The sequence below is a fragment of the Bactrocera dorsalis genome, unplaced genomic scaffold (assembly GCF_023373825.1).
Source record: "Bactrocera dorsalis isolate Fly_Bdor unplaced genomic scaffold, ASM2337382v1 BdCtg176, whole genome shotgun sequence".
NCBI lineage: Eukaryota > Metazoa > Arthropoda > Insecta > Diptera > Tephritidae > Bactrocera > Bactrocera dorsalis.
In genome coordinates this window covers 6255-28913 of record NW_026038227.1, presented here as the reverse complement: position 1 = coordinate 28913, position 22659 = coordinate 6255, and the positions used below count along the sequence as shown (strand labels likewise).

Genomic DNA, 22659 nt, shown 5'->3' with positions numbered 1-22659 from the left:
AGCGATGAGGCTCATTTCTGGTTGAATGGCTACGTAAATAAGCAAAATTGCCGCATTTGGGGTGAAGAGCAACCAGAAGCCGTTCAAGAACTGCCCATGCATCCCGAAAAATGCACTGTTTGGTGTGGTTTGTACGCTGGTGGAATCATTGGACCGTATTTTTTCAAAGATGCTGTTGGACGCAACGTTACGGTGAATGGCGATCGCTATCGTTCGATGCTAACAAACTTTTTGTTGCCAAAAATGGAAGAACTGAACTTGGTTGACATGTGGTTTCAACAAGATGGCGCTACATGCCACACAGCTCGCGATTCTATGGCCATTTTGAGGGAAAACTTCGGACAACAATTCATCTCAAGAAATGGACCCGTAAGTTGGCCACCAAGATCATGCGATTTAACGCCTTTAGACTATTTTTTGTGGGGCTACGTCAAGTCTAAAGTCTACAGAAATAAGCCAGCAACTATTCCAGCTTTGGAAGACAACATTTCCGAAGAAATTCGGGCTATTCCGGCCGAAATGCTCGAAAAAGTTGCCCAAAATTGGACTTTCCGAATGGACCACCTAAGACGCAGCCGCGGTCAACATTTAAATGAAATTATCTTCAAAAAGTAAATGTCATGAACCAATCTAACGTTTCAAATAAAGAACCGATGAGATTTTGCAAATTTTATGCGTTTTTTTTTAAAAAAAAGTTATCAAGCTCTTAAAAAATCACCCTTTATAAGAAAAATTAAATTTTTTAATTTTTGTTCATTTTGATTTATTTACACTATATGTTTATATCAATTTAGTTAAGTATAAGATGAGTAGAAGATTAGGAATAAATTTCTTATTAATTATGGCAATATGGTATGTTGGTTTAGGACCAGCTTAACGTATGCAATAAAAATATAAAATATTTTGATTTATGAAATGCATTTTTGGTAAATCCCTTACGACTCTTGTTAATTGTATTTGAATATTTGCTTACATTGCGGATATAAGTTGGTAAGCAAGCAAAGTATCCTAAATTGATAAAAACTAATATTGAGAAGTATCGACGATCCCGTATTTTCCTCAAACATAAACTTTTTGGAAATATTTTGATGTTTCATAAAGAAACAATAATTTTTTTAAACAAATTTCTTGGTAAATTTAAAAAGCCATTAATGATAATAATGATTTCCATGATAAAAGAGAGGGACTATTCTTGGTACTTTGGAAGATAATAATACTTAATCTGTTCTTCTTCTTCTTTATTGGCGTAGACGCCGCTTACGCGATTATAGCCGAGTTAACAACAGCGTGCCAGTCGTTTCTTCTTTTCGCTACGTGGCGTCAATTGGATATTTCAAGCGAAGCCAGGTCCTTCACCACTTGGTGTGGTGGTCTTCATCTTCCAATGCGTTGAATACTTTCAAAGCCGGAGTGTTTTCGTCCATTCGGACAACATGATCTAGCCAGCGAAGCCGCAGTCTTTTAATTCGCTGAACTATGTCAATGTCGTCATATATCTCATACAGCTCATCGTTCCATCGAATGCGATATTCTCCGTGGCCAACGCGCAAAATACCATAAATCTTTTGCAGAACTTTTCTTTCGAAACTCGCAACGACGACTCATCAGTTGTTGTCATCGTCCAGGCCTGTGCACCATATAGCAAGACGGAAATTATGAGTGACTTATAGAGTTTAGTTTTCGTTCTGCGAGAGAGGGCTTTGCTTCTCAATTGCCTACTCAGTCCGAAGTAGCAGCACTTGTTGGCAAGAGTTATCCTGCGTTGGATTTCCAGGCTGACATTGTTGGTGGTGTTTATGCTGGTTCCCAATTATACGAAACTGTCTACAACTTCAAAGATATGACTGTCAACAGTGACGTGAGAGCCATGTCGCGAGTGCGACGACTGTTTGTTTGATGACAGGAGATATTTCGTCTTGCCATCGTTCACCGCCAGACCCATCTCCTTTGCTTCCTTGTTTAGTCTGGAGAAAGCAGAACTAACGGCGCGGGTGTTGAAGCCGATGATATCAATGTCATCGGCATACGCCAGCAACTGTACACTCTTATAAAATATTTTACCTGCTTGGTTAAGTTCTGGAGCTCGAATTAATTTTCTCCAGCAGCAGATTTAAGAAGTCGCACTATAGGGAGTCGCCTTGTCTGAAACCTCGTTTGGTATAGAACGGCTCGGAGAGGTCCTTCCCGATCCTGACGAAGCTTTTTTGCTCAAACTCAGTTTACACAGCCGTATTAGATTTGCGGGGTTAGCAAATTCAGACATCGCGGCATAAGGCAGCTCCTTTTCGTGCTGTCGAAAGCAGCTTTGAAATCGACGAAAAGGTGGTGTGTGTCGATTTTCCTTTCACGGTTTTTTCGCAGATTTTGCGCATGGTGAATATCTGGTCGGATGTTGATTTGCCAGGTCTAAAGCCCCATTGATAAGGTCCAATCAGTTCATTGACGGTGGGCTTCAACCTTTCACAAGCTCAATAGAAACTTATACGCGATGTTGAGGAGGCTTATCCCACGGTAGTTGTCGCAGATTGTGAGGTCTCCCTTTTTATGGATTAGGCATAGCACACTTAAATGCCAACCGTTGGACATGTTTTCGTCCGACCATATTTTACAAAGAAACCGATGCATGCTGCTTATCAGTTCTTCGCCGCCGTGTTTGTTATTCTTCAGGCGGGTAATTGCTATTCGAACTTTTTTTTGATGGATGAAGTCATGTGTAGAAGTTCACGCACGTGAGGAAAGTTCTCTGATCGCCATTCACTTGGGAGTGGCCAAAAGCGATTCTTTTACATATGACTCAAGCAGCTCACGACTTCTGGTCTTTCACCAAGTATTCTCTGGGTAGCCTAAGAACATCCGATTGAAGGCGAGCTAAAGTGAGAAGGCGAAACATCCGCTACATAGGCTGGGTTTGGGACCCGCCACGTAAAAAATCATACCAATGAAAAGGAACATAATCTGTTACTAATATTAAATAATTACTTTATATTAAATAATGTTGCGAAAGAATTCAACATATATATAATATAATACATTATTCGGCGAAAGAGTGAAGTCATTGTTATTTTATAAACTATATTATAGGTCGTAGACTCACTTAGTCTTGATATCTGGAATATTGGTACTAAAACCCACCTCAAATGAGATATATGTGATATAAACTCAACCAAAGAGACTATATTTAAAATCCTGAGTGTAAAAATTCAAGAGAATATATATATATACATATATATATATATGAGACGGATATCACTATATTAGGCATAAGATCTTGATGATCCACTTTTAGTTTCCTATAACCATTCGCTTCAGAAATGATTCGATTTCATTTCGTTTCAGCAAAGACTTTTCTTCGACTTTTACAACGACCAAGGTGAAGTGCATCTTTCACATCGAAATTTCCAAAACGGAAGCAAGAGAATAATTGTTTTGCTACACGAGCTGATACAGCATCGTCTCCGCAAACTTCGCAAATTTCATTGGTATCTTGCGCGGCATTCTTCCCTCTTTTATACAAAAATTTCAAAATATAGCGAATTTCTTCATTATTTTCACTCGTTTTCGAACAGCTGTAATATTTTTCCCAACTTCGCCGAATTTAATTTTATAGTTAAATGAAGCCTAAAATTTCACCTTTCCTGTACTATAAGATATAATACAATGTGATTGGTAGCACTGGAGATATACGACTGCAACGACTTTTTTGGTTTGTGAAATATGTATATTAAACCCATTAAGGGGAGGGGTCACATACTAAATAAGAGCTTTATGTCATATTGTGAAGCGTAGTTATCACACTTCATAAGTTTTCATTTAGTGGCCGTGGTAGTCTTCAGATTACGCCCATGAGTCTCCTTTGGATGCCAAGGCACACGTATACCAAGTTTCAAATCTTATTAAAGTTAGCAAATAAACGGATAGACAGTCACTTAAACTTATCCCGTCATCCTGATCATATTTATATATAAAAAGTACGTGTCACGTTGTTTTTCAGCGATGGACTCCTAAGCTACTGAACCGATTTTAGTAAAATTTAGCACACTGTGTCCAGTTCGGACCAACTTAGAAGATAGGATAGTTAAAACCATTCATAAATAAATAATACAGTGAAAGCTTTCTTAAAAGAACGCGCTATTAACCACACGCATTGTTGATGTGTATTAAGAACGGTCTATTATGCGGACAATTTTATTAACTGGACAGAAACACTAGTAACCAGACATTGAAAAAGCAGTCTTAAATTCGTTATTTTTTCCAATGAATTTTATTTGTATGAACATATTCAAAATTAAACCTTGAGTACAATCCCTTGGATTCTTATACCTACAAAATGTTTTCGCCTTTATACATAAATAACAACGCGTGGCCGGATCCCCCAGTTTATATATATTTGAATTCTTGCCTATCTCAATTAATTTTCACTATTACAAACAACCGTTAGGTGAACAAAACTCTCTTGAAACATGTTGCGAGAGTATAAAAACAATATCAAAATAATTAGTTCAGGTCAGAAATTTGTTATAGTAAGTAAACAAGAAAACCGAACGCATTTATTATATATAGCTTTCTAGTAATTATAAAGCATTATCCATGAAGTCCCAAATTTAAACTTCCAACTTCGATTTTTCACACACACTCTCAATTTTATTAAGATAACACACATATTGGCCGATAATATGCGGTATAAAGTCACCCGGAAGTTCGAAAATCTTTATTTTAGGTATATGGGGACTAAGGAAAGTATTGACCCCATTCAACCCACATATAGCACACAGACGTACTACTATCAGGAAAGGCTTCTCTCTGAATTTCAATTACGAGTATGTATCTAACACATTGACCAATATTTTCGGTAAAAAGACCACTACAAGTATAGACAGTTCAGTACATAGGGGATTGAACAGTTTTAGTTGAATTTCGACAATTTTTGGTCATAAAGTGCAAAGTTTATCCCGTTATAATAATTGCTTTTGATTTGTACACTCGAATAGAAAGAATCAGATGGAATTTAAATTTGTATTCTAAGGAAAGTAGGTGTTGCTGTAGTCCGATTGTAACATTAAAATGTCAGAGGACTGCCACATATCAAATTTGGTAGAAATCGGACTAGCGGGTCCTGAGATATGTGATTTTACCCAAAAATCGACGGACTACTCCCATTTTACAATATTGACACCGGCTTGTTCAAAATCCTCTCATAGCACCTCGGGCAGTGGCGGATTAAGTATTTTGCCGCCCTAGGCCCTATCTGATTAACCGCCCTTTTTAAAGGATGAAATTTTATTTCTTTGAGTCCGTTCATATTATTAAGATATAATATTTATTTCATAAAATTATAATTATTAAACAATACAAATAAATATTAACAACATAAATAACAGTCAGTTTTCTTAAACTATAATGTATAACTTAATTTTCAAATGTCTTCTTTCTGGCTTTCGTCTGAGCAAAATCATCAATTATGTCGTTGTAATTTCTTGAACTAGTTTGGGCTTCAATTGACAGTAATGCTAAAGCATTGAGTCTCTCTTGGCCCATACTTGCGCGTAAATACGTTTTGACTCTTTTCAAGGTGGAAAAAGATCTTTCTTCTGAACAGTTCGTAGCCGGAATACTCAAAAAAATACGTAGAGCAATGTCTACATTGGATAAACATCTTGAAGATTTTGAGAATGCAAAAAATTGTATATTCCTTGCGCGGAACGAATATCTTTTGTGTTCATTAGAGAATCTTTGAGTGCAAATGAACACATTCATTCGGGAAAGTATCTTCCAAATCATCAGAATACTTAGTAACTAATTCATCTGCAAGAATTTTTAATTCATCGGTATCTATTTCATATAAATTGTCAAAAAAATTAAATTTTTCGTAAAGATTATGATAAGCACTATTACGTCCTGTCAATTGTACACTTAAAGTACCTAAAATTAGATAGTAAACGTTGGTTCGAAAATTTTCTTCTCCAGATAAAGCTGTTCTTTCATTTTCCCGTGACTCGTCAGCCTGAAGTTTTCGGGTTTTTCTACTACGGGTGTCATAGTGGTAATAATTTTGAACTCCAGATAGTGCTTTGGCTTTTTTCATTATCAGAAAATTGCTTATCTCTCATATCATGGAGAAATAATGCCAAAGAATTATATATTCTTATCACAGATGATAAATCAGCTTGAGAATCCTGAAGCTTCTTACTCGCAGCATTAAAGCGATCCAAAATTGCATTCCAAACAACGACTAGAATTGCTGTTTCTAGATGTTGTAATTTTTGCTGCAGTCCTTTAGCTTCAACTCGCGTAGTAGGTTTTTCATCTTTGTTTTCACCAATAAAGTTTAGTGCAACAATTATTCCAGGCAACTCTTTTTCTAATGTGTAGCATGCATGCATGTCGAGCCGACCAACGACTTTGAGAAAGGCTTTTAAGTCTTAAACTTGTATGCTGTCTTAAAATTTCCCAACGATGTGTCGAAACGGTAAAAAAATTATGTAATTCTTGCAAAGTAGAAAAAACGTCAACTGCTTCGGTAACAGATTCAGCTGCACAAGTTCCCACTAAATTTAAAGAGTGACCAGCATAAGGAACATATTCAGCAAATGGATTAGTTGTTTTGATTTGTGCTTGCACTCCTGAATATAAACCTGACATGTTGCCTGCATTATCGTAAGATTGACCATTGACCATGACAATTCATTATATTTAAACCATTATCCTCAAGAGATTTTAACAAAGCATCTTCAATATCTTTAGCCTTATGGCCAGTATTTGGAATGAATTCCAGAAATCTTTCGACAATTTTACCATTGTTACGTACATATATAAAATACTTAGCAGATTGCACTTCTTTAGAAATATAGTGCAATACTTTATTTTGAATTAATAATATAATTTCTTCGTAGATTGTTTTAGATAAATACGAAGTATTTCCACGGCCAGGGTACGCATATAATTTTAAATGTTCTGATAAAAACGGATCAAATTTAGCAAGAAGCTCGACTGAACCTAAAAAATTTCCATTATGGGGATCTCCAATTCATTCTGAATATCCTCTAAATGACAGTCCTCTTATTGCGAGAGATTTAATTATCACAATTACTCGATGCCAAACTTTTTTCCAGCATAAAATTTCTTCATCGAGCTGCTCCATTAAACGTTGATCAACACGGTCTTGAATGACAGCTCGAGCTTTGAAGTGATTAATGTTAGTTTTGTGAAAATCAGAATTTTCATGAGCTTCAATGCGCGCTTTTGAGTTTTTCCGATCTCTAAACCCTTCACCAGTAAAAGCGTTTACATCGCCACTCCTACCAAATAGTAAACATAGAGCACAAAATACTGATCCTTTACTTTCTGAATAAATTAACCACTCACGATGTTGAATTTCTCCGTTCATTAAATTACTTTGGAATAAGCTTTTAGAACAAAACCTCGTTTTATCATTATAAAAATTTCGTGAATTTTTAAAATCCGTTACATTACTTTGTGGTAAACCGTTTATAGTTATAAAATCTCGCGTTTCATCATTTATATTCCATAGAAAAGGATCACCACTTCTGATGAAAGAAAAGTTGACGACGTTTTGTTTGTATTTGTATCTTGAAATAAAGGAGGATTCGATTGTATTTCTTTGGTATCTCGTGCTGAAGTGTCATCTAATCAAGGCTAAAAACCAAAAATTCTTTTAGCCACGGGCATTAATTCATTCATTAAATTAATAAACAAATAATGATATTTTTAGCCCTTTTTAGCCTTTTAAAGAACTTTGTCAATTGTATAAGCTCTTATTGCTTCTTATGACTATGTGTGCTATTTGTGTGAACTCGGCTGTATACCGACATAAATATATACTTTAATTTTAATAATATTTTACAATAATTACGAATTATTGCTTTAAGCTATAAAAGATCGTTAATATGCGTCAATATAATTCACAATATTGCGAAAATGAAACATCAATGCTATTAAATTTTTATTTTCTTCAAATTGTTTCTATTTTTCAAAAAATTGGCTATAAAATGAATATATTCATTTATTTGATTCTACAGAAATCATTTTTAACAATAAAAATACTTTTATATACAAACAAAAAGATGAATTTTAAATGAATACTTATATAAATTCATATATGAAACACCGGAATCATTGAAAATAAAATAAGAAAACATTGTGCAATTTTAGAAGCGGCTCACTTGTAAGATTAACTTTACTAAAGATACAACAAGTCAACAGAGCTGTGAAAATTCGTCAGAAAAAGCTTATCAATATTCAATTATTTCTGTTATAAAACATTTTTTATCAGTATTGCACTCACGAATAAAAAAGTTAATCAGAAAATGAATTACATTCTATTCCATAGAATTTATAAATAAATTTATATAAAAAAAATCAAAATAAATTCTTAAAATGTATTGGCGTTACATTATATCAGATTTAAAATTTTGACATTCTGAAAAATTTGCCGCCCCCCAAATTGTGCCGCCCTAGGCCCGGGCCTCGCGGGCCTAGGCGGTAATCCATCACTGACCTCGGGGGTTAAATTAAACGTCTCTAGCACATTTAGGCTTTAGTGAGGAGTTGACGAGGTTAAGTATTATCCACGCTATCGGTGGAGTCCTAATAACATCTGTATTAGAAGGGGGCCACGCCCATTTTATGCCCACAGGTGTCCCTTGCTACTGTGATCCCTTGTGCAACTTGTGGCACTTTATATGTACGTTTTCGGTTAATGGCGCTTTGTAGGAGTGGCAGTCATTTACGAACTCGTACTTTTTTTTTTGCAAACGAACGCGCGTGCCCAGTTTCATCAAGGTATCACAATTTTTACAGCTTGCACGCATGGACGGACGATCGAACATACAGACAGTCTCGCGAATTTCTACTCGTCTTGTCATCTTCATCATTTATATATATAACCCTATATGCATCTCGATTAGTTTTAGGTGATACGTACTTCCAAGCAAGCATACTATCATCTCAGCTTCTGTATAAACTCGTTTCGATGTTACCAACAGTGTTGTCAATGGTATAAAATAGCAATTGGGTTTAACCGCAAAAACACCATTTCATGGTGCCACAGTTATGCTGAAACGACAGCAATAAAGTGTGCGAGATTCTTATCATTTGTAAAATTTTGCACTGTCAAGTTTTGATATACTTCATCAGTTACTTGTTTGTCTTGACTAGCCGACAGCACCTCCGTTGCTACTACCATTTGTCTTACGATATTTTCTGTATTTATGTTCATGTCTTGATGATTTGGTGAGCAGTTTAAAAAACCATAACCAACACGATAACTTGTTCATATGGTGCAATATGCGTTATGAATCTGCATACAAATTGGCTCATTTTACGAGTTCGTAAGGCGTCTTCGGTGTCAGCGTCAACGTCGGCTGGTACCATCACTGTTCAAAGCAAAAATGCCGCTAAAACGGCTGAAACTATGATTCACCATGTACATATGTACATACAGTACATACGAAATTGAAATGTGTATGTATGTGTTTCTGTGGTGTATTTAAACTTAGATTCATTTAGATTTAGATGCATACTAAAGTATTAGTAAAAGGCTATAGAAGTTGGGGGAAAAATTTATTAAGATGTAAACAAATTTATATCTTGTTATGCCAGTTGGAATGTAGCATTTTGAAGTTTAAAACGAACACAATTACACAAATAAAAATATTAATGAAACGAGAAAAATATTATTACATTAAAAATTTGAGAACAGATGATGTTGCTTAGCCTACTACTACGCATTTGATATATGTACATTAGAGTGGGTCAATTTGTATGGAGCAAAAAAAATGCACCAAGCGGTTATCAAAATCGTAAACTACGATGAATTCTAAGAAAATTTGCCCAAGAAACCATGGCTCTAAAATCAAAACGGAGCCTCCGGTTTTTAACGAGAAACTTTTCATTTTGTTTTTTTTTTTTCAATAAATGAAATGGAAAATAGTAACAACTACTGGAGCCGAAAACATCAAGCTGTGACCGTACAGGTGCTGCTACACCTTCTCAGCAGCGTTCTTTTTGTGATGCATATCAAGTTGATCTTAAGATCTCTTGCAATTTTGAGAAAGTGCTCTACACAAATTTAAAACATTCAAAAATGTTATTGAATCTTTTAAGAAAACTAACAGTAGTGGTTATGTCTGGATTTGTTCGAAATGAAATTCCAACAGCTTTAGAAGCTGTATAGATAACGGTCTAATTTTGATGTTTAGCTTAATGTTAAAAAAGTTTTTTATGAAATTGGCCATTAAATCATCAATACACAAGAAATGTAAAAGCTCATGGGTTTTGTAATTTTAAGAAATAAAACGTTGTGACCCTTAAAAATAAATTAGATATTTATAAAATAATAGTATTTAGATCGGGTTTTAAAAAGCTTCGGTGATCGGACGAGAACCGATGTATTCAGCGTGGTATGGTCGTTGGCCGCTGTGGTCGGTGTGTGTATATGTTACCTATCCACCCATAAAAATTAAAATAATATTAAATAAAATTCAAACTTTAATAGCTTTCATCTTCCGCGAAATCGTATTGCAGTTAACAATATCATTTTATATCTATATATAAAGCAAAAACTTAACTGTTAAGGGCCAAACAAAATATAATATACTTCTAAAGTTCAGAATTAAGTAGTTTTAAGGTCTTGTTTGCTGTCCATCCTAGATGTTGCGTTTCGACTTGCAACCGTAACTGCCATAACACCATCGCGATTTTTTTCTATAGTTCGACGTGAAACGCTAGTCAGCAGTTGCACAAAGCGCTCGGTTCCTTGAATATGTGGAGGAATTTGTGAATCCGGAAGTGGAGGATTGTCAAATTCTATGTATTCGATCAAATGGTCATAGGGTATGTTTGCAGTGAAGGGCGGCTCCGACAAAATGCTATTGTTATCTAAGTTTGATGTTTTTTTAATAAATGAAAAGGAAAACAGTAAAAACTATTAGAGTCGAAAACATAAAGCAGTGACCGTACAGAAAAATACCGTTATATGGGAGGTGGCCGTAGTTTTTGCCCAATTTTAATCATTTTCATAATCTCACCTAACTAGGTACAATCTAAAATGTGTACCAAATTTAGTCGAAATCGATAAAGAAGTTCCAGAGATTTACATATGCACTCAAAAGTGGGCGGTGACATGCCAAAATTTTCATATTGTCGAATTTCTGGCTGCAATACAACACCGAATACCAAACTCAAGATGTTTCCCTTCAACAGTTATTAAAATTTCCGATCTTTAGTGTTTTCAAAAATTACCGTTATATGGTAGGTGGGCGTGGTTATTATCCGATTTCGATCATTTTCCAGATATCTCTTAAGTAGGCATTGTGTAATATGTATACCAAATTTGAACGAAATCGGTGGGGTGGTTCCAGAGATATGCATATGAACTCATAAGTGGGCAGTGCCACGCCCCCTATAAAAAATTTCTGTACTGTCGAATTTTCTGCTTAAATACAACATCACATACCAAATTTGAGCAAATTAGCTTCGATAGCTACAAAACAAGCAAACAATCGACAGTGGAATAGGAATTGGATTTTTTTACAAAATACAATATACGAAATTTTCTCACTAAAAACCGGAGGCTCGATTTTCATTTTAGACCCATGGTTTCTTGGTCAAATTTTCTTAGAATTCATCGTAGTTTACGATTTTGATAACCGCTTTGTCAAGAAAAAAATTGACCCACTCTAATGCACATGCATAACCTAGGCATTTATATATCTTGAATTAAGATCAGATTTATCATAATGATACATTAAATTAGCAATCAGAATTACCAATTTTCTACCATTTGGCTCGCAACCTAAATATGTATTAGAACTTTTACTAAATACATGCTTAGATGTGTTACACAATTTTGTGCTTGAGTAATGCAAATGAACGTATGTACATGAAAAAGCGGCAGATTTTATTATTTTTAAAGTAATAACGCGACTAACTTTCTTATTTCGATAAAAAATAAAAGAAAACATTAATTTCAATTATAGTACAAATAAAATAAAAAAATTAAAAATATATTTTTTTCATCGCATGTCAGTCTCTTATACAATATTTCGAGCTCAATTTGTAAAGCACACTAATTTTGAAATTACTTAGTCTAAGCCCTGAATGAGTTTTGTTTTTAATTTTTAATATTTTTGATAAATAGCATCTCACTAACTTAAGTATCGACAATATGCGCAACACTTGAAAACTTTGAATCGTATGTTGTGCGTGGCCACAGGTGTAACACAAAGATCGCCCATACATATGTATATCATGATACCGTAAATTTTTTTGTTTTTAATTCTGTGAATTTCTTTGATAAAAAACATTGGGTATCTCTTTTTAAGCTCAGTAATTACTTCCTTTATTTAGTTTTTAGGGTATAACGAAAATATCTCCTTGTCTTATTTATATTTCATTAGCCTAACAATATTTATAGTTACTTTTTATAATATTGCCATATTTTACTTATCCAGATATGTATGTATATGACTATATTTTTAAGTAACAAAGTACAATTATTTTTTCAAATATCGTTGTTAATTAGTTACACGCTACTACGAGTAGCATAGTTAAAGAAATGTTTTATTGTATACAATATAATAACGAAGATTTGACATGGATGTAATAAATTGTAATTTTTTAGAGTCATGCCGAACATCTACCTTTCAAATGTGAATATTGCGCTAGACTTTTCAAACATAAAAGGTCTAGAGATCGGCACACCAAGCTGCATACTGGGGATCGACGATACCGTTGTCCACACTGCGAGGCAGCTTTCTCTCGAAGGTAATAGAGATGTAGTGAAGAATTTTCGTAGTTGAAATGGTCTAGTTTTCAACCTATGAAATTTTAATTTTATTTATATAAATGTTGAACTGCCGATAAAATTTTAATTATTAAAACTTTTAATTTTAGTGATCATCTAAAAATTCATATGAAAACCCACGATAATCAGAAACCATTCCAATGCACGGTATGCAATCGTGGCTATAATACAGCTGCAGCATTAACTTCGCATATGCAAAACCACAAGAAACAAGCAGCCATTTTATCGGCAGGGGGAAACCCTCAAGCTCTTAATTACAGTCCTCGATCAAGTGGATCGGTATCAAGTGGTGGAAGTTTACAAAAAAGGAGCTATGGCGCATCATTAATTACCGGTGATGGTAAAACCAATCGAATGGACCATCCGAAACGACCCAGCACAGTCAATCTGCTGACGTGTAATTATTGCTCCAAGTCCAAGTTTATTTCTATTGAGCAGTTCAATGAACATATTAGCTCGAACCATAGCAATGATTTCATTTCCGTAAAGAAACCGGCTTCACAGCTTGCTATAAGTAACGCTATTTCGGATATAAACCCGTTCCAGCTGAGTTGTGAATATTGCACTAGAGAGTTTGGAAACCTTCCAGCTTTATTTCAACATATACGCCTCGCACATGTCGATCGATTGGCCAGTCCCAATTCATATTTTGAACATTTCAATCGTTTGGCTGCATGTGGTACTTTTAGTCCTCGTTTGGTAAGTGACAAAACAGTTGAAAGTGAAGGCATCATGGTAAATGAGAGTAATATAAAACTAGAGCCACTTTTACCTTCAGCAAACGTCCATGCTGAAAAACAAGAGGATGAGCCCACTGATCTTAGTCAAAATAATCGACGTTCATCAACTGCGCTCCCAATGCCCGAAGAGACTCTCCAGCCAGATATGTTTTTTTGCAATCAATGTAATGCTGGATTACCAGATTTTGATACGTTTCGAAACCACTTAAAAACACATATAACGCAAGACTTAAACCTTATATGTCATCATTGTGGTTTGGCTTTACAAGAACAATCAGAACACGAACGGCATGTGATTTCACATTATTTAATAACAAGTTCTGAATATATTTGTGCAGGCAACAAGTGTGCCAAATCACATTCAAAACCGGAGGAACTTCAAGATCACATGTTTGAGCAGCACGCAATCCCTATGTTCAAATGTTCTGTGTGCTCCGAACTATTTGAGTCAAAAATGGCAATTCAGATGCATTTCGCTTGTACACATTCCATTGAAACTAAAATATTCCGTTGCTCAGCCTGTATGGAAATATTTCGATCTGAAAATGAGTTTAGTACGCACGTCAAATCACATCATCCTGGTCTTAATAGACCGATACCCAATTCCCTTCAATGCATGTTTTGCCGCACTATCTGTTCAAATGAATTAGAGATGCATTTTCATTTAGCTGCACATGCTCGTCAATTCCAGTGCCCTTCATGCCCGGAAACATTTCATGTAGAATTTCTTTTAGATCGACATATGCAAAATCATCACACAGACAATAATCGAGAAACATTGTCTTCGCACGAAACATACGAAGAAGTATCAACATCATCAAATATGCCGAGTCAAATAAACTCTCTTTATATGAATTCCTTAATAAACAAAGCGCCACAAATGACTATTTCTTCGCAAAATAACAATACTAGCGTTCTTGACTACAATATTGCTTTTGCGGCACATCTTAATAAAAGCATTTTTCCTGGTCCCCATGAGGCTGCGACAACATTGACCAATGGGAAGTTTTACAATGCTTTGCAAGTGGATACAGACACCGTGAAACATCCCGATCTCATGTATGGCCTTAGTCGACGGTATTTTGACACAAGCCGGACATTGATAGAGATGTATGCACAGCATAGAATAGAGAAACCAAAAACTGTGGAAAACTATTACAACAGACCAAAACAACAACATTTAAAATCTCAAACAGATTCAAACCGAATACGATCACCCGTAGAGTCAATAATTCCAACTTCCATTTCTTCGAACTCTTCAAAGGGTTATAACTGTGATATTTGCGAACGTAATGACTTTCGATCAGAAGGAGAAGTTAATTCGCATCGTAAAATCGTTCATAACATAAAAACGGGTGTTAGTCTGCGCTGCGCTTATTGCTCAGGAAATTTTAAGTCACGCACTGAGTTGGAACATCACATGAGAACTTGTCATAATTCCACCGGTAAACACAAATGTCTCATTTGCGATGAAATTTTTCCCTCGCCAGCTATATTGGCAGAACACAAATTGCAACATTCCAAGGTTGGTCAATCCGGAAAATGTTCCCACTGCAGCAAACCATTGGACGATGTTGCAGCGTTTAAAGCACATCTCAGTGAGCACAACATTGAGAGTCAGCTTCCCATGCAATGTATCTGCTGCCGACAATCGCTCCACTCTGATTTTGAAATCAGCTTGCATGCTCAGTAATGAAACAGATAAATAATTTTGAAGTATAAATTATAAAAATATTTTATTTTTAGGTTCCATACTAAATCTTCGAACGTCCCAGAAAGTGTATGTGCCCTTTGCTTGGAGTCTATTCCGAACCCGATTAACGGAGAAGCAAAAGTTTGTGACAAATGCTGCCGGAAACACAAACTTGGCGCACATTTTAAGGGCCAAAGGTTACGTAATGTCCCTTATGAACCAAGTTCCGAAGCTTGCCGAAGCACATTGAAGGTTGAAAGTCGTTGTAATATCTGCAAATTGATTCTACCATGCACCCAAAAACTCCAAGAACATTTAGTCGAACACACATTTGCTGGTTGTGAAGAGCGAGGCTTTAATTGCTATATATGCTCTGCTGTGTTTACTGCTCCAAGTGGTTTGCTATCCCACATGCATGAGCATGGATTGCAGAGCAGGCCCTACGACTGTAATCTATGTAGCGAAAAGTTTTTTTTCCGAACGGAACTTGAGCATCATTCACTGACTCATGAGAAGCGGGACCTTCTTGAGCCTAAAAATAAAGAAAAATGTGAGAACAAATTTTTCATTTCTGAAAGAAGTCGATAACTCTGCGTCCCATCTGACTGAAGTTAAAAGGGAAATACTCCCGGTTGATGATAAAATCATAGCAGGCGAAGAGGATGAATATATCGAAATAGAAAAAGTTACTGATATCCATCAGACATATAATAATGCAAAGCAAACTTTTGTCACACATAAAGAAGGCTTACCAATGGAAGAATTAAACCAAAATTGTGCCGAAGAAACCCGTATTTAATTATTTATAGTTGTCTACTTTGATGCCTCTTAGAAAATATTTAATATAATTATACATACATATGTGAACATACACAATACTATTGTTGTATGTCAACCATGTTAAATTATTCACATAAATTTGCAATTGATTGTTTCTTTTACAGTTCAGCGTTTTAGCACTTTTACAGTTATGAATTAGAACATTTTGTTTTTTGTGATTTTATTGTTATATAAATGCCCAACACAAAACGCAAGATAATTTTCCACTAATCTAAAATAAGGCGATTTTGTAGAATGTGAGAAGTAAGATACAAGAAACTTATAAATACGTATTCAGATTTCATTCTATAAATATCATTTCAATGATTATTGATGATATATTTAGTTTAATTGTAGAAAATTAATTTGATTATTAACCTAAAAATAATCCTGCTTACATAAATCTAGAAACAGTAAGCATGAACCTAAGGGGGTACTAAATAGGATATCTATTATTATGTATTTATGAAACTTTTATCAAACGAGCAAATATATGTATAACAGTGTGACTATGAACTAATAAAAACTTGTTTTACTCTTCATGATAGCTGTTAAATACCATATCGTCACCTGAAATGCAAAATAACGTAACAACATTTTCAGAAATTTACAGTGGCATGAATGAAACACGAAATAAAATCAAACATGAGTGAAGCAAAATATTAATATTGGTTAAGATTGGTTTATATATGACCGCAGAACCAGAAAATGTTGAACATATGTAATATTATGTATATAATTTGAAGTAGTGAAGCGTAATCAATAACACTCAATTTCGATTTTTTTGATGATACGTTATTTTGCATTTCAGGTGACGATATATACATACATACATATGTAAGTATGTATGAGGTTACAATTGCTTCGCAGCACCCCATATTTCACTTGAATCAGATAAGTATACACAAATACATACATAGGCATATGTCTATGTCAGTGATGCCCAGACGCACACTACCAAACTGTGTGCTTGTATTGGAGTATGAGAGAGCTTGCTGCTACACCCAAAAAAAATACAAAACTTTAGTATTAATTAATATAAAAAAAAATTTGAAAGTGATTCGACAACTTTTACAAAATTCTGAAATTAATGAAATTCCTTATTAATTTTTTATCAATTACAAAAATAAAGACAATTCACCTGTCAAAAAGAAATTAAAATTCAAAAAATTTTAAATATTGAATTTATGTTGAAGTTTTCACCTAAACGGCTGTATGAAAAAACTAAAAATCAATATTTTCATGGTTTTGAACCAAAATTGTTAATCAGCGCGCACATACAAATTACATGCGTAGCAGTCAACAGTCGTTGATCAAGTGATTTTCAAATGCACATTAATTTTCCACAATGTATAGAGAGCGCTTGACTAATACGTGTGAGCAAATCTGTGAGAGAGCAATAAAGTCGGCCGCCCGCGGGCTAGGTAAAGCGCTTCACTGGTCTATGTGATCTTCTCTGAGGAGTTAATCAGCGCAACGATTATTGTCGACGCTACCCTACGCATACCCTGCCAGCCACGGCTAACCACTTTTCTCAAATATTTCAATACAACTACGCCCCTTCCAACCACGGCTAACCATCCCAGCCATCCACGGCTACCCGTATTTCAACACAACTACACATTTTTTCTCTATGCACTAACACCAACGCATATTTTCGGGTTATTTTTTGTTGTATGATCACATGTATACGTACGTGAGTGGGTTAAATATTCGCTCGGCCTAAGACACAAGATTTTTCTCAAATATTTCAATACAACTACCCATTTTTTCTCTATGCACTAACACCAACGCACATTTTCGGGTCATTTTTTGTTTACCTAAATGCGATGAAAAAAAGTTTCTTATATTTCTTGATTTATTTGAATAAGTGCGAAGGAGAAAACATAATTGTCAATAGTGCCAAAAGAAAATACCAAAAAGGGTAATAAAAAAACGATTGATCGTGCTCGTACAACAAGAAGGTAAGTAAGTGAATTTTATGTGATTTTTTTTTTTTAAATAATTTGCAAATAATTACTTCATTTGTCATAGCATTGGAAATAAGAATGAATTGGAAATAGCAGCAGTAGTAATATCATCAGAAGCAGCAAATATCAATTGTTAAGTAAGTATGTGAAAAAAAGATTTTATCACTATTTTTATTTAATTAATCTTTGCGTTCAGAGTAAATTCTATTTTTATTTAATATATTTTATTTTTTTAGATAATATTGATCTTTTCTTTCAGATATTATTATCATTTTATACAATTAATCTTTCTTTTTCTCTAAGATATTACAAATTCAATGTAATTATTATTTATTTTCAGGTATCAATAACGTTTTTGTTTAATAAATCTTTTTTCAGATATGAATTATTTTTTAAATTAAATATATTTTTATTTATATAAATTATAATTAATTTTATGTAAATATGTAAAAAATAAAATAAAATAAAAATTTTTAAAATAAAAAAGTTTTGTTCGAAATTTTAAAAGTAGGAATCAAAAAATGCAACCCTTCATCAGCTGATTAAAAAGAGAAAATGCAACCCTGCATCAGCTGTCGATTGGCGATATTAGAACAGGACAGATATACTTTTTTTATATGACACTGCTGAATGAGCGCAACAGAGATGTATGATCACATGTATACATACGTACATACGTGTGAGGGGAAAAGTGGTAGCCACTTTTATCACTACTTTTGTACCTACTGTTTCACGAGTTTCCCTTCCACACTTCCATATGACCCCAAATGTAACGACCGGTTGACACATTTCAGACTGCACTTAACTCATATGTATCTTCGCATTGCCGCTGTTTTGCCGTAGTGGTGCCAAACATTTCTTCCTTTGCTATTAAAAAGTAGCTGAATTTTTTATTAAAATTGTACTTAAAGTTTAACCTTCTGTTAAAAAATACATAATACTAACTCCATACATATTCACTGAATTTACTTATAAATTAGAGACGCATGAGGTTTTCAGTTGTATATTTATTTTTTATTACACGAGCGAATTTCTAATTTGAGATCGTCTGTAATCAATTCAATCCAGAAAAATCGACTAAACCCCATGATTCAATAATTGTTTTGTTGTTTTAAATATTAAATTTATTCACCAAACTAATAGGATATAACAAATTGACCAAATTGCAGGGAGTCTCACCACTCACCACACGAGATTTTTAACCAAAATAAAATATATCTGGTTGTTTCGAATTAAAAGTTTATTGTGTACGAATTACAAAAGGGATGTATTATAAATCTATTACGCTATATTATAAGTTTTATTATATATATAATTCGTCGATTCGGCGCGACAAACAGCCGATGTAAAAAAGCTGTCTGCTCGAGGACAGACGTTTTTGCTCGTTGGGCGCAGGAGAATTACAGTGGGTTGGTATCCTACGTGTGGTGATGTGTGCATATACCGCAGATTACCGGTGTGATGTATTGATTGTGAGGTCGGTGTGGACTGCTTTTTCCTGATGTAGAGTGTTGTATGGTGTATGTTTTAAATAACAGGAAGGGAAGCTTAACTCCTTTACAACGTATATTCAACGAGAATAAGAAAATAATTATAGACAAATAGTCGTACATAAGGGCAATCAAGATTTTATTTATTATTTTCCGAATATCCCCCATCTAGTAGTAGTAAGTAGTCTAGTAAGCGACTACAAATTAAAACAAGTAAGGAAGGGCTAAGTTCGGGTATCACCGAACATTTTATACTATCGCATGATAAAGTGATAATCGAGATTTCATTATTTTATTTATTATTTTCCGAAAATCCCCCATCTAGTAGTAGTAAGTAGTCTAGTAAGCGACTACAAATTAAAACAAGTAAGGAAGGGCTAAGTTCGGGTATCACCGAACATTTTATACTATCGCATGATAAAGTGATAATCGAGATTTCATTATCCGTAATTTACATATTTTTTTATTTTGCTGTAAAATTAATTAGAATTAAATTCTGAGAGATTTACCGATATTTTGGGTGAAAAATTAAGTTAGTTTAGGTAGGCACTGAGTTCTTCGTGTTCGATATCAGGGACGTTGAAAAGTTATAGTCCGATCACGACAATTTTTCCACAAGGGATACCTCAGCTCAAATACCGTATTTGTGTAAAGTTTTATTCCGCTATCATCATTGGTTCCTAATGTATGTATATATTATACAGAGAAGGCATCAGATGGAATTCAAAATAGCGTTATATTGGAAGAAGGCGTGGTTGTGAACCGATTTCACCCATATTTCGTACATGTCATCAGGGTGTTAAGAAAATATTATATACGGAATTTCATTGAAATCGGTTGAGTAATTCCTGAGATATGGTTTTTGGTGCATAAGTGGGCGACGCCACGCCCATTTTCAATTAAAAAAAAAAACCTGGGTGCAGCTTCCTTCTGCCATTTCTTCCGTAAAATTTAGTGTTTCTGGCGTTTTTTGTTAGTCGGTTAGTGCTATTTTAGTGATTTTCAACATAACCTTTGTATGGGAGGTGGCCGTGGTTATTATCCGATTTCTTCCATTTTTAAACTGTATATGGAAATGCTTGAAGGAAACGACTGTATAGAGTTTGGTTGACATAGCTACAGTAGTTTCGGAGATATGTACAAAAAACTTGGTAGGGGGCGGGGCCACGCCCACTTTTCCAAAAACATTACGTCCAAATATGCCCCTCTCTAATGCGATCCTTTGTGCCAAATTTCACTTTAATATCTTTATTTATGGCTTAGTTACGACACTTTATAGGTTTTCGGTTTCCGCCATTTTGTGGGCGTGGCAGTGGGCCGATTTTGCCCATCTTCGAACTTAACCTTCTTATGGAGCCAAGAAATACGCGTACCAAGTTTCATCATGATATCTCAATTTTTACTCAAGTTACAGCTTGCACGGACGGACGGATAGACGGATTTCAACTCTACTCGTCACCCTGATCACTTTGGTATATGTAACCCTATATCTGATTCTTTTAGTTTTAGGACTTACAACCGTTATGTGAGAAAAACTATAATACTCTCCTTAGCAACTTTGTTGCGAGAGTATAAACAGTACCCTTCGGCGTTAACTGTGCCCATATTTAGCCGTTCGAACACTCCATGAATTGGCAGAAAACCCCAAGTCAGAATTTTCTCTAACAACCCAGGTGTTAAAAACACAAACGAATTATCGCCTACATCTACTTGTATAAATTATTTTTAGGCACTTGTGTGCTTTATTCAGGCTCGATCAGAACTAACTTTAAAACATTCTTATTCTTAATTCTAAGCCTAAGCCGTCCTCACTGCCGCTGCCGTCGTCGCTGCCGTCGTCGCTGTCGTTGCTATGTTTTGTCAAATGCAGTGTCAGCGAATCCCACGATTACGCCGACTTGCGTGTAGTGTGAGTCGTTGTTTGTTTGCGCTATATTTGTGCTGCGCCAGCGGATCCCACGGCTACGGTAGTTTGTGAGTATCGCTTGTTGTTGCTTGTCGTTGGATCATAGCTCGGGCCGTTGGTCATGGATTGGTGTAGTGTTAATGTTCAGCATTGCCTGAAACGGATGTTAGGCAGACAATGCTGACTTGATATTTTGGTGGTTTGCGTTTCGAGTTAACTCCTCCCTTCCTAAGTGAGAATCGTCCACGATTCTCTCGGTGACCTCTCTTACTAAGACATTCATTGCCTTTTTCGCGGTGTGTTTTTTATATTTGCTTAGAGCAAGTCGCAAGATTACTAGGATAAAGATTGATGCTATCGTTACTATAAAAAGCAATGTTGTTGAGTTGACTTCTCCTCGAAGAGCGCCAATATGGTTGATATTTTCCGCATTCATTTCATGAAGATAGTTCAAACTCAGTGTCTCTATATGTCCTAAAAGATTGACTCTTTGAGCCGTTGGGGTGCCAGGAGTACGAGTAGGAGTATGATTTCGATTGTGATACTCGGTCCCATTTACCTTTATCGACTGATCGAAAGTCAAAAGGTAAGTACCGCTGACGGTTCTGCTATCTCCTTTTTCAACCTCTATCGTTGCTGTAGCATTGTTGATAATGACAATGCCGTCATCGATTTCTTTGATGCCCTTATCATGATTGGTAGTAGTTGAACAATTTGCTACAGCACCTGTGAATAGCTGCTGACAACAAGTGGGGGTTGTTTGCTTCTTGCAAAAAGTTGCAAAAGTTGATTTTTCACATTTAACAGCATATGCTTCGTTTCCGCACTCAGCGACGGTATTAGTATCCCCAAAGTGTAGGACTCGTCCTTCGTGAGGCACGGCGAATAAACTATATTTTTTACAAACAATTTGAGGAATTGGATACTTAACTACAAAGTACAAATTATTCTTATTTTGTAAAACCTTAATGCTAGACATTCCTATTATTTCTATTATGGTTATGTTAGTCGAGTACTCATTGATAATATTATTGATATCACTATTATCTAATATTATTGGGTTCACTAGGTTCAACTTAGCTAGGGCTATTGAGATTGTGATTGATTGCAGTTCGAGGATTATTACTCTATTTCTTGCAAGTATTGTTTCGTAAAGATGACCTGTGTCTATTGCTTCCTTTCTTGTTGAGTTTATAATTGTATTTATTGTTTGCGCAA

The 22659-nt window shown here is 35.1% G+C and overlaps 1 pseudogene; it reads left to right on the top strand.

The window, feature by feature from the left end:
• Positions 1-17940, top strand: part of LOC125780184 (zinc finger protein 423 homolog) — a 31496-nt pseudogene extending 13556 nt beyond the window's left edge.
• The last annotated feature ends 4719 nt before the right edge of the window (positions 17941-22659 follow it).